Source organism: Heptranchias perlo, chromosome 2, assembly GCF_035084215.1.
Source record: "Heptranchias perlo isolate sHepPer1 chromosome 2, sHepPer1.hap1, whole genome shotgun sequence".
NCBI lineage: Eukaryota > Metazoa > Chordata > Chondrichthyes > Hexanchiformes > Hexanchidae > Heptranchias > Heptranchias perlo.
This window is the reverse complement of record NC_090326.1, coordinates 28,269,320-28,283,866: the sequence shown is the minus strand read 5'-3', so window position 1 is coordinate 28,283,866 and position 14,547 is coordinate 28,269,320. Positions and strand designations below refer to the sequence as shown.

Below are 14,547 nucleotides of genomic sequence, written 5' to 3'. Positions count from 1 at the left end.
TACTCTGTTATGCTACAATTGCAGGCACTACTGATTTGAGTAAGATGCATTAAAAGATGCTGCCTCATTCATTCCACCTTGAATATTTGTTTGTAGTCTTTGACTAACCCCAGTTTTGGAGGAAATTTGAAAGCCCGGCTTCCTTCACACGTGCAGAAAACTGCTTATTGGTATTGGTCTATCAATTTGAGAGAGTCGGACACGCTGCGCTAAGTCAATTAACTAGCTTTATGCACATTGCAAAGTTATGGCGTTTATCATTTTCTGGTGTGCTGTGCTGCTGAAACCGACAATTGTATACAGTTTGATGGCGACGTTCTGTGGATCTCATCAGCCCTGATATAAGGATGCTGATTTTCAAACACTTAATACCGATACAGATTTGTTGCTATTGGCAGTATAATATATGCATAAGTACTCTGGTAATTCAGGGACTGTAGGTGGATATTTTGTGTCTATTCCATTTCCTTCCTTTTCCATTTGTTGTTGGGTGCATTCGTTGGCACCAATTGATAGTGATTTGCCAGAATCAAAACAAACAAAGTGCCTGTATAGTTAAGGTAGCATATCAACACAAGCATCTGCCAAAGGTTTAAATATGGAGCAAAATGCAATAGTCTGTCGACAATTGCTATTGGATGTGATCGAAACATAGAACGCTTGTTGCCAAAACATGGCACCACCGCTTATTAAAGTTTCGTTGAGCTCTTTAATAGTATTCATAAGGGGCAACAACTCTATGTCCCTTGTTGTTCAGGAAAAAATTATCAACCATAAAAAGCCTAAAATAGGTGGCCATGCCCTGCTGGCCAGCACTTAACACTGGTTTAGTGTGGATTTTTTAATGACGCTGCCAATATTTTTAGAGTGCTCATTTGATCTTGATGTATTTGGTACAAAATTGAAGTTATGGTTTCACCTGAAGGATCAGCTTGGCTCAGCCGGACTTTGTCAACTCACAAGTGCATCTTAAACATCTCAAAGTATTTATTTAATCGTTTGCATTTTTAGTGCAGTAATTGCTATGTAGGCAACAACTGGTGACTATCTTTTTGGAGGAGGGAGGTAGGTGGAGTCTTTTGGGGATTGAGGAGCTCTGAGTTCTTGATTAATGATGGACGCTCGGAGCCAAGTCAACCTTCCGAGTTAGACCCTGCAATCCGATACCTCAACCAGACAGGTTTGTGGTATTCCAGGGCACTCGATGATTGAATAACCAGCCTAGCTCATTAATGGAGCCTGAAGGTATAGATTTGTCATGGAGGACTGGGAAAGACTAAAATATATGTCCTAGCTCCCCATTCCATATTGTTACTACTGTCCTGTAGGACTTGAGTGTATTTTTTAAGCTTGATGCTAGTGCTGAGAGAGAGTGCTGCAGTATTGGAGGAGCTGTCTTTTGCATGAGACGTTAAAACCACGTTCTGCCTGTTCAGTTAAATGTTAAAGGCCCATCACTGTATTTAAAGAATAGTACTGTGGGGTCTTCTCAAAATTTCCTGGTCAACATTCATCCCTCAACCAATACAACATTAATAACTTGTTAACTATATAGCACCTTTAACATAGTAAAACATCCTAAGGCGCTTCACAGGAGCGTTATCAAACAAAAATTTGACACCAAACCATATAAGGAGATATTAGCGTAGGTGAACAAAAGCTTGGTCAAGGAGGGTTTAAGGAACGTTTTAAAGGAGAGAGAGGTTTAGGGAGGGAATTTCAGAGCTTAGGAACTAGGCAGCTGTAGGCATGGCCACCAATGGTGGAGTGACGAAAATTGGGGATGCGCAAGAGGCGAGAATTGGAGGAGTGCAGAGATCTCAGAAGATTGTAGGGCTGGTTACAGAGATAGGGAGGGGCGATGTCATGGAGGGATTTGAAAACAAGGATGAGAATTTGAAAATCGAGGCCAATGTAGGTCAGCGAGCACAGGGTGATGGGTGAATGGGACAGTGCAAATTATGATATGGGCAGAGGAGTTATGGATGAGCTCAAATTTACGGAGGGTGCAAGGTGGGAGGCTGGCCAGGAGAGCATTGGAATAGAAGAGCCTAGAGGTAGCAAAGGCATGGATGGGAGTTTCAGCAGTAGATAAGCTGGGGTGGAGATGGGCGATGTTACGGAGGTGGCAGTAGGTGGTCATCATGCTGGCGAGTAATGGGATCAGAAGCTCATCTCAGGGTCAGATAGGATGCCAAGGTTGTGAATGGTCTGGTTCAACCTCAAACAATATCAGGGAACGGAGTTTGTGGTGGGGACCGAAGACAATGACTTTGGTCTTTCCAATATTTAATTGGAGGAAATTTCTGCTCGTGCAATACTGGGTGTCAGACAAGCAATGTGACCAATCAGAGGCAGTAGAGGGGTCGAGAGAGGTGGTAGTGAGGTAGAGCTGGGTGTCATCAGCGTACAAGTAGAACGTGATGTCTTTTCGGATAATGTTGCTGAGGGACAGCATGTAGATGAGAAATAGGAGGAGGCCCAGGATTGATCGTTGTGGGATTCCGGAGGTAATAGTGCGGGAGTGGGAAGAGAAGCCATTATAGAAGATTCTCTTGCTATGACTGGATAGATAGGAATGGAAACAGGTGAGAGCAGTCTTACCCAGCTGGACAGTGGAGGAGAGGAGTTGGAGGAGGATGGTGTGGTCAACAGTGTCAAAGGTTGCAGACAGGTAGAGAACATAAGAAATAGGAGCAGGAGCAGGCCATACGGCCCCTCGAGCCTGCTCCGCCATTCAGTAAGATCATGGCTGATCTTCTACCTCAACTCCACTTTCCTGCCCTATCCCCATATCCCTTCATTCCATTAGAGTCCAAAAATCTATCAATCTCAATCTTGAATGTTCTCAATGACTGGGCATCCACAGTCCTCTGGGGCAGAGAATTCTAAAGATTCTCAACTCCTGAGTGAAGAAATTTTTCCTCATCTCTGTCTTAAATGGCCGATTTCTTATCTTGAGACTATGACCCCGAGTTCTCGACTCTCCAGCCAGGGGGAGCAACCTCTTGGCATCTGCCCTGTCATGCCCTCTAAGAATTTTATACGTTTCAATGGGATAACCTCTCACCTAAACTCCAGAGAATATAGGCCCATTTTACTCAATCTCTCCTCATAAGAAAGCCCTTTCATCCCAAGAATCAATCTAGTGAACCTTCGTTGCACCCCTCTAAGGCAAGTATATCCTTCCTTGGGTAAGGAGACCAAAACTGTACACAGTACTCCAAGTATGGTCTCACCAGGGCCCTAAATAATTGCAGCAAGACCTCTTTACTCTTAAACTCCAACCCCATTGCAATAAAGGCGGACACACCATTTGCCTTCCTAATTGCTTGCTGTACATGCATGTTAACTTTCTGTGATTTATGTACAAGAACACCCAAGTCCCTTTGAATACCAACATTTCTTCGTGTCTCACCTTTTAAAAAATATTCTTCTTACCAAAGTGGATAATTTCACATTTCCCCATGTTATACTCCATCCGCCATCTTCTCGCTCATTCACTTTGCCTGTCTATATCCCTTTGTAGCCCCTTTGCATCCTCCTCAGAGCTTACTTTCCCACCTAGCTTTGTATCATCAGCAAACTTGGGATAAATTACATTCGGTCCCCTCATCTAAGTCATTGATATAGATTGTAAACAGCTGAGGCCCAAGCACTGATCCTTGCAGCACCCCACTAGTTACAACCTGCTAACCTGAAAATGACTTGTTTATTCCTACTCTCTGTTTTCTGTCCATTAGCCAATCCTCATGTTATATGCTAATATATTACCTCCAATCCCATGAGCCCTAATCATGTGTAACAACCTCTTGTGTGGCACCTTATCAAATGCCTTTTGAAAATCCAAATATACTACATCCATTGGTTCCCCCTTATCGACCCTGCTATTACACCCTCAAAAAAACTCTAAAGGATTTGTCAAACACGATTTCGCTTTCATGAAACCGTGTTGACTCTGCCTAATCATATTATAATTTTCTAAGTGCCCTGTTACTACGTCCTTAGTAATAGGTTCTAGCATTTTCCCTACTACCGACGTCAGGCTAACTTGCCGATAGTTCCCTGTTTTCTCTCTCCCTACTTTCTTGAATAGCAGAGTTACATTTGTTACATGTGGACCGTTCCAGAATCTAGAAGGATGAGGAGGGATAGTTTAACACAGTCACATAGGATGTCATTTCTGACTTTGATAAGGGCCATTTTAGTGCTGTGGCAGGGTCGGAAACCTGATTGGATGGGTTTGAACATAGAGTAGCGGGAAAGTGGGCATGGATTTGGAAGACGCCAACACTTTTAAGGATTTGGGGAGAATAGTGAGTTTAGAGGTTAACTGGTCACTTATCTCATTTGCTGTTTGAGACCTTGCTGTGTGAAATCGGTTGCTGTGTTTGCTAACATGACATTTCAATAAGAATTCTTGGCTGTGAAGTACTCCTGAATGTTCTGCGAATATGAAACGTGCTTTTTAATTGCAAGTTCTTCATTTCCAGCATCAAGGGTAAACTTAAGTAATTATTCCTGCAGTTTGTAATGACTGTTCGAGTGTCACAGGAGCAGTATTGTGTGTTGCAGAGAAGCACATATCCACCACTGTCTCTGGAAAATGGCTGTAATAATTTACGAGTCATGAACATCCAAAATACTGAAGCAAAATACCACACTTTTATTTTCTCAAGTTGGACACCTATGCTGATCTCAACTATTGTAAGGAATCTTACAACACCAGGTTATAGTCCAACAGTTTTATTTGAAAATCACAAGCTTTCGGAGCTTACCTCCTTCGTCAGGTGAGTGAGTGAAGGGTTTTAAAATGGCATATCATATATTAGGCTGGGAGACAATCACAGCAATCAAAGGTGTCGTTGGTGTTCAGACAGGTTAGCCACGGAAAACATTACATCCCAGTATACTGAATACACAGTGGGTCAGATTACACAGACAGAGAGAGAATGAGACCCAAAAGGCAGAGAGAGAGAGAGAGAATGTCCAGTTGTATTAAAAACAGATAACTTTTTTTTCCCGCTGGTGGGGTTATGTGTAGCGTGACTTGAACCCAAGATCCCGGTTGAGGCCGTTCTCATGGGTGCGGAACTTGGCTATCAATTTCTGCTCGACGATTTTGCGTTGTCGTGTGTCTCGAAGGCCGCCTTGGAGAACGCTTACCCAAAGATCGGTGGCTGAATGTCCTTGACTGCTGAAGTGTTCCCCGACTGGGAGGGAACCCTCCTATCTGGCGATTGTGTCCGTTCATCCGTTGTCGCAGTGTCTGCATGGTCTCGCCAATGTACCATGCTCCGGGGCATCCTTTCCTGCAACGTATGAGGTAGATAATGTTGGCCGAGTCACAGGAGTATGAACCATGCACCTGGTGGGTGGTGTCCTCTCGTGTGATGGTATCTGTGTCGATGATCTGGCATGTCTTGCAGAGGTTGCCGTGGCAGGGTTGTATGGTGTCGTTGACGCTGTTCTCCTGAAAGCTGGGTAATTTGCTGCGAACGATGGTCTGTTTGAGGTTGGGTGGCTGTTTGAAGGCGAGTAGTGGAGGCTTGGGGATGGCCTTAGCGAGGCGTTCGTCGTCATCGATGACATGTTGAAGGCTGCGGAGAACATGGCGTAGTTTCTCTGCTCCGGGGAAGTACTGGACGACGAAGGGTACTCTGTTGGTTGCGTCCCGTGTTTGTCTTCTGAGGAGGTCTATGCGATTCTTCGCTGTGGCCCGTCGGAACTGTCGATCGACGAGTTGAGCGTCATATCCCGTTCTTACGAGGGCGTTTTTCAGCGTCTGTAGGTGTCCATCGCGTTCCTCCTCGTCTGAGCAGATCCTGTGTATTCGCAGGGCCTGTCCATAGGGGATGGCCTCTTTGACGTGGTTAGGGTGGGAGCTGGAAAAGTGGAGCATCGTGAGGTTGTCCGTGGGCTTGCGGTTGAGTGAGGTGCTGAGGTACCCGTCTTTGATGGAGATTCGTGTGTCCAAGAAAGAAACCGATTCTGAGGAGTAGTCCATGGTGAGTTTGATGTTGGGATGGAACTTGTTGCCTAATATATATGTTATTTTAAAACCCTTCACTCACTCACCTGACGAAGGAGGTAAGCTCCGAAAGCTTGTGATTTTCAAATAAAACTGTTGGACTATAACCTGGTGTTGTAAGATTCCTTACATTTGTCCACCCCAGTCCATCACCGGCATCTCCACATCATGATCTCAACTCTATTAGTGTTGATTAATTTGCCTGGGGCACATTCTGAAATTGAAATGAACTTTCTGTACTGCTTCTAGGGATGTTTGACTATTAATTAGTTTTAAGTATATTTTATATCAAGTGAATATGATCTAATAAAGCAGCACAGATGTGCCATTGTGTACAAATCTTACTGTAGTTTGCATTTTAATTTTTTTTTCAGTTACACTTGACTTGTGAAAAACAGCTGTGAGGTCTGCAAAACCCTTCCTGCTTTCACTTCACAGTGGGGTAATTTAGTTATGTTTTTGTACTCCACTTACTCGAACATGTTTTCCCATGCAAATTATTAAAATGTTATGATAGAATGCTTTCCTTTGAGCTCAGAGAACACTGCTGTATTTGCATAAAAACCGTCAGATTAAGCTTGAAACTGTTTTGCATTTTTATTATTTTGCTTTCATCTGGACAAAATATTAGGTTGATGTGTGCCTTTGATGCAGACGGTCACTCAAACGTGTGGGTCGGGTTTATTAAATGAATTTACAGTTGATATGGAACTAATGAAGGTTATGAAGCGTACGCTGATGTTTGGCTGGCATTTTTATGAATTCCCTCATAAGCTGCAATTTTGTCTTTGCCCGAAAGTGTAAATGATAGTAACAAAGTGAAAGCAAAGCAAAACAACTTACGCATTTCAGCAATTGAAATTGGTCCCTCACTTGCAATTCCTCAACATAGCCTTAGCAGCATTAAAAATGAAAGAAAATACAATTCCGACCAAACTTTATTGCTCATCCTGGAATGTGCTTTTGGTGTTGTGTCTTCATCCCGTTGCCAACTTGCTGAACTGTTAATGAAGTTCTTAGGATGTGCTTGATATGGGTTTGTTTGGGCTTCATTATTTAAACTTTTTTTAGGGGGTAGGTCCTATAAAGACTTCATTAACTTTCACACGTTGCAAGGGAATTAGGGGTTATGGGGAGCGGGCAGGAAATTGGACATGAAGCTGAGTTCGGATCGGTCAATGCCCTGTGGGTGGCGGAGAGGGCCCAGGGGCTGTGTGGCCGGGTCCTGCTCCTACTTCTTGTGTTCTTTAGATTTGTGGTTGGGATCAGATCAGCCATGATCTTATTGAATGGCGGAGCAGGCTCGAGGGGCCGATTGGCCTACTCCTGCTCCAATTTCTTATGTTCTTATGTCCAATTTATGCAAGCTCAGCTGTTCTATTATTTAGTTGTAAAAAGTGGCTGAACCATATTGTCAGGTCAGAAGCGGCAGGAGTGCCATTGTGGGAGGAGAGAAACATTGCCTTTTTTTCATTTGTCCTCCCCACCAAAAAATTAATATTCATTTTAGAGACCTGTTCAGTTTCTTCAATCAAAAACATCACAATCCACTCAAATTTTACACTTGGTTTCTGTCATCTTGTGAATAAACTTGATATGTTCATTCAATAACCTTGTAAATTCTGATTGATTTTCCTTGCATAAGTCCAGTTGAGTTATTGAATGCCGACTGGTCTTATGGTTTTACTGTATAATAAATTAAATAGCTGTCTTTCTGGTTAAAGTGCCTGGTAGTGGTTTAAGTATTGTATTTCGCTTAACAGAACGAGTTTGTTTCTTTTAAACAATCCTTGCATCTTAGTTGTAAGAAAAGTCTGGGGTTCATTTTAATTTAATTTATTTTTCTTTCTTGTATTTCACAGACAAATGTAAATATAAGAAGTGTTATTCTTGCATCTGCTTGATTTTGTCTAAACTGTTAATACATTTTGTGCAGCAAAATTGAATGTATTATGTTTCTGGCACAGTAGAATTTCAGGACTGGGCTTTTGATGCTGAATTGTATGCAGCTTCTGGGTGTGCTGTTTGTGGGCGACGGAGGGAGTAGCAAGCAGAGAATGTGGCTGATACAGCTTTAGAAAAATAAGAAGGAAATAGTCTGTCTCTACTGAATTCTGCTTCAAGTGAAACCTATGTACTTTGCCCAGAACAGGCAGCCAATAAGCACAATAATGGTGTAGCTCTGTAAGCCCACTATTAAGGTCTAATGAGAAGTGATGCCTGGATGCTGTTCAGTTAACCTTAAACCCACATGTGCTGGTAAAAAGGGCATTAATTAAGTTTGGATTGAAGGGGGAAAAAAACAATTTTTAAGCACACGTCCTCCTGGTATTCCACAGCATTCCCCCCCGCCCCATTCAATGCTACTTTTAATGGTGTAGCAAGTTGATACAATAAGTAGCTCAGGCACAGAGACTCAAGAATATAGTTTCAATCTGTGCTGAGTTATCTGATATCAGCTTGAGAAGTAATATGGGTGTTAAGCTGGCCTCAGCGGCTCTGACTTAGAGGAAAACTGCTGGAGGTCCAGCTCCTGATTGCTACCCAATGACCTCTGATGGAAATGTTACCTCTGTAGATGTCAGGTGAGGGCTTGGCTGTGATGCCTTCTGTGGTTTGATGACTCATTGACACAAGGAATGAACTTCTTCAGGAGAGGGGATAAAGTGAAGCGTTTAAAAGCTGATCTTAACAATAAACTTGTACTTAGTGCAGTCAGTTAAAATGCTCGTGTTTCATATTATCCAAAATATTTTCATCTTGATTCGGCTGTTTTCCTTATGTAGTACAAAGTCCGATGACCAGATAATGGAGGAGAGTTGTTCATAACTTGCCATGTGCTGCATTCTGCAAAGTAAGACAGATGTGTGATGCCCCACGTAGTTGAGTGATACTCACGATTGTGCACTCTTTATCAATAAGTGTATGTAAACGTGTGTGTGAATTTGAGTTCTCTATTATATAGACATAGGCAACAAATTTTAAGGTTTTAAAGATTTTATTTCTTCCAATTTATTTCATACTTTTGACATTTAATGGTAGGTTGGCTAATTAGTGTAAAACCATGGAAATTACACTAAAATAGGACATGCTTTTTCCTTCCTTGTGTGTAAGCCAATCTGTGAAAATGGATTCATTCTCTTTGAAGCAGCTATTTTTTCCCACATATTCTCTTATTCCTTCACTTCATATTGTAGTCAACAAAGCCAGTGTGTTTAAAAGAGCCACCCCGTATATGCTGTGGAAGGTGCAGCCTTATTCCATCAGTTTTCCAGCAATCCCAGGAGGCCTCGGAGACTCTGCTTTACATTATCCAGATCCTTTACGCTGCCCCCCAGTATTTCTGGGCCTGTCCTCTGTTCCTGGGTACTGTACTGAACTACATTCTCAGACGTCCTGATCCTGCCTGATAAATCCTCAACCCCCCACCCCCAAAATACTCCCATTCATAAGATCGTAGCCCCCTCTTCTGATTTGACCTAGACTTTTACTCCCCAACAAATGTTTCCAGGTCACAGAACTTCTCTCTGCTGAGTTCTTAGCACCCTCTTCCCCCTTGAGTGCTCCTAGGCTTTAGTCTAGCCTCAAACTCGAGCCCTCCACTGTTTTCTAACCACTGCCCATCAGGTCCCAGTCTCTCCCCCACTTCCTCTGCCTTAAGCGCCAAACCATAACCCGAGTTTCTTTTTCACCGGTACTTGCTGCACCACCTCCTGGCAGCCAGTTTCCATCACACCCTGGTTCAAAACCTCCGACCCAATATATGTTGACTGCCATCTTCCTGTATATCCAGGGCTTTAACAAAGATAATGTAGAAATTGATTACTTGAATACAGGACCATATTTGAGTACCATATGGAGTGATTAGGAGAGATACAGAAGATAAAGGAAATGTAAGGAAACAGAGAAAATTGTGAGAGCCATACAGAGTGAGATTTAGAGTGGGAAAAAAAACAGAATAAGCCGTTGAAAGAGAAACTGAACTTTTTCCTTGTCCATGAGCAATACCAAGGGGAGTTTTATGTTGGTAAAAAGAGAAGAATCTAGCATCGAATATTAGGAAAATAAATATTGTAACCCCTGTAATAATGTTTGTATTTGTATACCACCCCACATGTAGAAGAATGTTTTTATGGGCTTAATGCTTTAAAAAAAAGCTACTGAGTGGCATACAGGAGAAATTTAGGGTGAGGAACCGAAAGCATGGTCAGGAGCTAAGTCAGGCTTTTGAAGGCAATGAGAGAGATAGCATGACAGTTGTTAAAGGAGGGGTTCCACAAAAGAAGGGGCAGAGTGACTGATGATCAATCTCCTGGGATGTTGAAGTAGGAAGAAGTAAGGCCATGAAGAGCTCGGACAAGGACATGAAATTGAGATGTTGAGAGAGAGAGGGAACCAGTGGACGTTGGCAAAGGTAGGGGTGCTCAATGTGCAGAGAATGAGAAAGAACATAGGCTATGAGTTTGTCTTGAGTTGAGGGAGTGTCGAAAACTTAAACTTAATATTACTTATTATACACAATGCATTAACTCCCAAACACTTAATTCAGACAAGCAAGAATTTATTAAGAAACTTGTACAAGTGGAAGTGTACCCCAAACAATGGTTGAGGCTACGTCTTCGCTGAGTTCAAGAAACAGCTCACGTTTATACAGTTCAGTACCGACGCCCACCTGTCCTAGAATATGGGCATACACATACATTCTTTATTGGCTCATGTAGTTAGTCAATCAAGTAGTGAGCCTGCCCCCTCCGAACGTCCATAGCCCTTTTTTTTATCTTGGCACGTATGCCTCGTAGGCCTGAGCATTCCCATCCTCCCCACATTTCTGTCCTGGTCATCAGTAGGGCTGAAGTCAGTCTCAAGGCCACATGGCCTTTCAAGAAACTGTATTCTCGTTATATTTTTGTAGTCAGCAATACCCTTATCTGCTAGGGGGGCCAGATGGTACTAAGCACCTGCTCAGCTAATTTGATTATCAACATACCAAGGCTTAAACGTAATTACATAATTGATAATTGTGCTTTTCTGTGTGTGCTGTAGCTACCCCATTATGTGAGGTAACAAAGAGTTAATATGGTCAAATATCCCTTCATGCATTGCTACATTAATATGGTCAAGTATCTCTTCATGCATTTCCACAGGAGGGGGCAGGGAGAGACAATATGGGCATTTGAGAAATTGATCTCAAACATGATGAAGGCATGAATTAAGATCTTGGCAGCAGAGGGACAGAAATCGGGACTGTACTGGAGGTGGAAAATGCGGTCTTAGAAACTGTTGGATGTGGGTATAAAGGTCAGCTTTGCATTGAAACAAACATTGAAGTTACATGTTGTCTAATCAGGCAACTGGGGAGATTGATGGAATTTTTTTTTATTCGTTCATGGGATGTAGGCTTCGCTAATTGCCCATCCCTAATTGCCCTTGAGGAGGTGGTGGTGAACTGCTGCCTTGAACCGCTGCAGTCCGTGTGGTGAAGGTTCTCCCACTGTGCTGTTAGGAAGGGAGTTCCAGGATTTTGACCCAGCGACGATGAAGGAACGACAATATATTTCCAAGTCGGGATGGTGTGTGACTTGGAGGGGAACGTGCAGGTGGTGTTGTTCCCATGTGCCTGCTGCCCTTGTCCTTCTAGGTGGTAGAGGTCGCGAGTTTGAGAGGTGCTGTCGAAGAAGCCATGGCGAGTTGCTGCACTGCATCCTGTGGATGGTAAACGGTAGTGAAGGCAGTGAATGTTTAGGGTGGTGGATGAGGTGCCAATCAAGCGGGCTGCTTTGTCTTAGATGGTGTTGAGCTTCTTGGGTGGTGTTGGAGCTGCACTCGTCCAGGCAAGTGGAGAGTATTCCATCACACTCCTGACTTGTGCCTTGTAGATGGCGGAAAGGCTTTGAGGAGTCAGGAGGTGAGTCACTCGCCGCAGAATACCCAGCTCTTGTAGCCACAGTATTTATGTTGCTGGTCCAGTTAAGTTTCTGGTTAATGGTGACCCCCAGGATGTTGATTGTGGGGGATTCGGTGATGGTAATGCCGTTGAACGTCAAGGGGAGGCAGTTAGACTCTCTCTTGTTGGAGATGGTCATTGCCTGGCACTTGTCTGGCGCGAATGTTACTTGCCACTTATCAGCCCAAGCCTGGATGTTGTCCAGGTCTTGCTGCATGTGGGCACGGACTGCTTCATTTTCTGAGGGGTTGCGAATGGAACTGAACACTGCAATCATCAGCGAACATCCCCATTTCTGACCTTATGATGGAGGGAAGCAGCTGAAGATGGTTGGGCCTCGGACACTGCCTTGAGGAACTCCTGCAGCAATGTCCTGGGGCTGAGATGATTGGCCTCCAACAACCACTACCATCTTCCTTTGTGTTAGGTATGACTCCAGCCACTGGAGAGTTTTCTCCCTGATTCCCATTGATTTCAATTTTACTAGGGCTCCTTGGTGCCACACTCGGTCAAATGCTGCCTTGATGTCAAGGGCAGTCACTCTCACCTCACCTCTGGAATTCAGCTCTTTTGTCCATGTTTGGACCAAGGCTGTAATGAGGTCTGGGGCCGAGTGGTCCTGGTGGAACTCAAACTGAGCATTGGTGAGTAAGTGCCGCTTGATAGCACTGTCGACGACACCTTCCATCACTTTGCTGATGATTGAGAGTAGACTGATGGGGCGGTAATTGGCCGGATTGGATTTGTCCTGCTTTTTGTGGACAGGACATACCTGGGCAATTTTCCACATTGTCGGGTAGATGCCAGTGTTGTAGCTGTACTGGATCAGTTTGGCTAAAGGCGTGGCTAGTTCTGGAGCACACGACTTCAGCACTACAGCCAGGATGTTGTCGGGGCCCATAGCCTTTGCTGTATCCAGTGCACTCAGCCGTTTCTCTATCAGGTGGAGTGAATCAAATTGGCTGAAGACTGGCTTCTGTGATTGTCGGGATATCGGGAGGAGGCCGAGGTGGATCATACACTCGGTGCTTCTGGCTAGTGAAAAAGATGCGTGGATGCTGGTGGGAACGGAAAAGGATGGCTTTGGTTTTGCTGAAGTTGAACTGGACAAAATTCTGATTCGTCTAAGATTTGATGTTGGACAGGGAGTGGAATTATTGCATGGTAGCCTTGGTGTCAATGATGGTATGAGAGACATATTAGATAATATGCTCTCAGTGCATGTTTTCATCTCAGTGCATTGTATTTGAAGGTGACTGGAAGTCAACATAAGCAAAGAGGAGAGTAGTTTCTTTTGGAAATACAGTAGTTACTTTTTGAATGAGAAAATAAGAGAGAATTGATGCTGAAAATCCTTCCTCTATCCTTCCCTTGTCCTTTAATTGCAGGAAAGATGTCACAGTGGGTGTTCTGTACTAAGGATTCCCCAACAGCTCCTCAAAATAACACACTTCAGAAATGCTGAATTAATCAGAGCACCTGTTTGGATTGTTGGTGATAATTGTCCAAATAAGTGCCAGTAAATTTTGAGATACTGTCACCTGTGCTCTCACCGTTGCAATGACAAGGAGCGGACTGGCTTGATGCAGCCACAGGGCAATTGCCATATGACTTAGATCTACAGTGAAAATGTTTGTTGAAAGTGTGCAAATGACACAAAGATGATTATGCAGTCACATAAATCTCAAACTCAAGTCTTTCGGAGTTTACATTATGGTTTTGCTTGATGATTGGCTGATATAACTGAATGTTTTGGATGACATTTGTAAGCAAGTTTACAAAAATTGACTTTTTGAATACCATCAGTGGTTACAGTTATACTTGCAAATATTTTATAACAAGATGCTAAAGCGTGTTCAAACCAATCCATGGGGCAGGGGTGTAGGCAGTAAATATAAAATTGCACACATTTGTTCCACATAGTGTGGCTTGGGCAATGCTGGTAGGCCAGCCATGCTACGAATGTTTGGTCCATATTGTAGACTGGAATTAAAGTCAGGTTCTCCAGGACCATGTTTAACAAAAATGAAAAGTTAAGCTATTCAACAGTGTGCAACTTCCACACAATGCACAACACCTGATTATCTGTACTGTTACAGTACTTTCAAACTGCAACACCACATGACACATTCTGTTAGTGCCTGTTTTAAAGGAATACACCCTCAAATTCTTAAAGTATCTCAGAAGATCAATCAATGTGGTGAAATAACTGAAAATTACTTGTTAACCTGAAGTCTGCCATATTTAGATTATTTTTATTACCCTGAATCGTTCTCATTCGATTATTCTTTAAATCAAGTTCCTAACTGTTCCAGGGCTGGGAGTTCCTTATAAAATGCCTTTGTTATGTGACTGCAAGTGTTCCTCATGTGGCCCTGAAGCAAATGGTGTACAAGTACAATTGCATGTGGTGGCATTCAATAACATCAACAACTTGCATTTATATAGTGCCTTTAATGTAGTAAAATGTCCCAAGACATTTCATAGGAGTGTAATCTGACAGAATTTGACACTGAGCCAAAGAAGGAAATATTCGGACTAGTGACCAAAATCTTGGTCGAAGAGGTAGGTT

At 43.1% G+C, this 14,547-nt stretch overlaps 1 protein-coding gene across 3 annotated transcripts in view; it reads left to right on the top strand.

Annotated features, from left to right (window-relative positions):
- cdkal1 (CDK5 regulatory subunit associated protein 1-like 1) overlaps positions 1 to 14,547 on the top strand; it is a 1,005,231-nt gene that overhangs the window by 126,023 nt on the left and 864,661 nt on the right. The gene's annotated exons all lie outside the window — the stretch shown is intronic.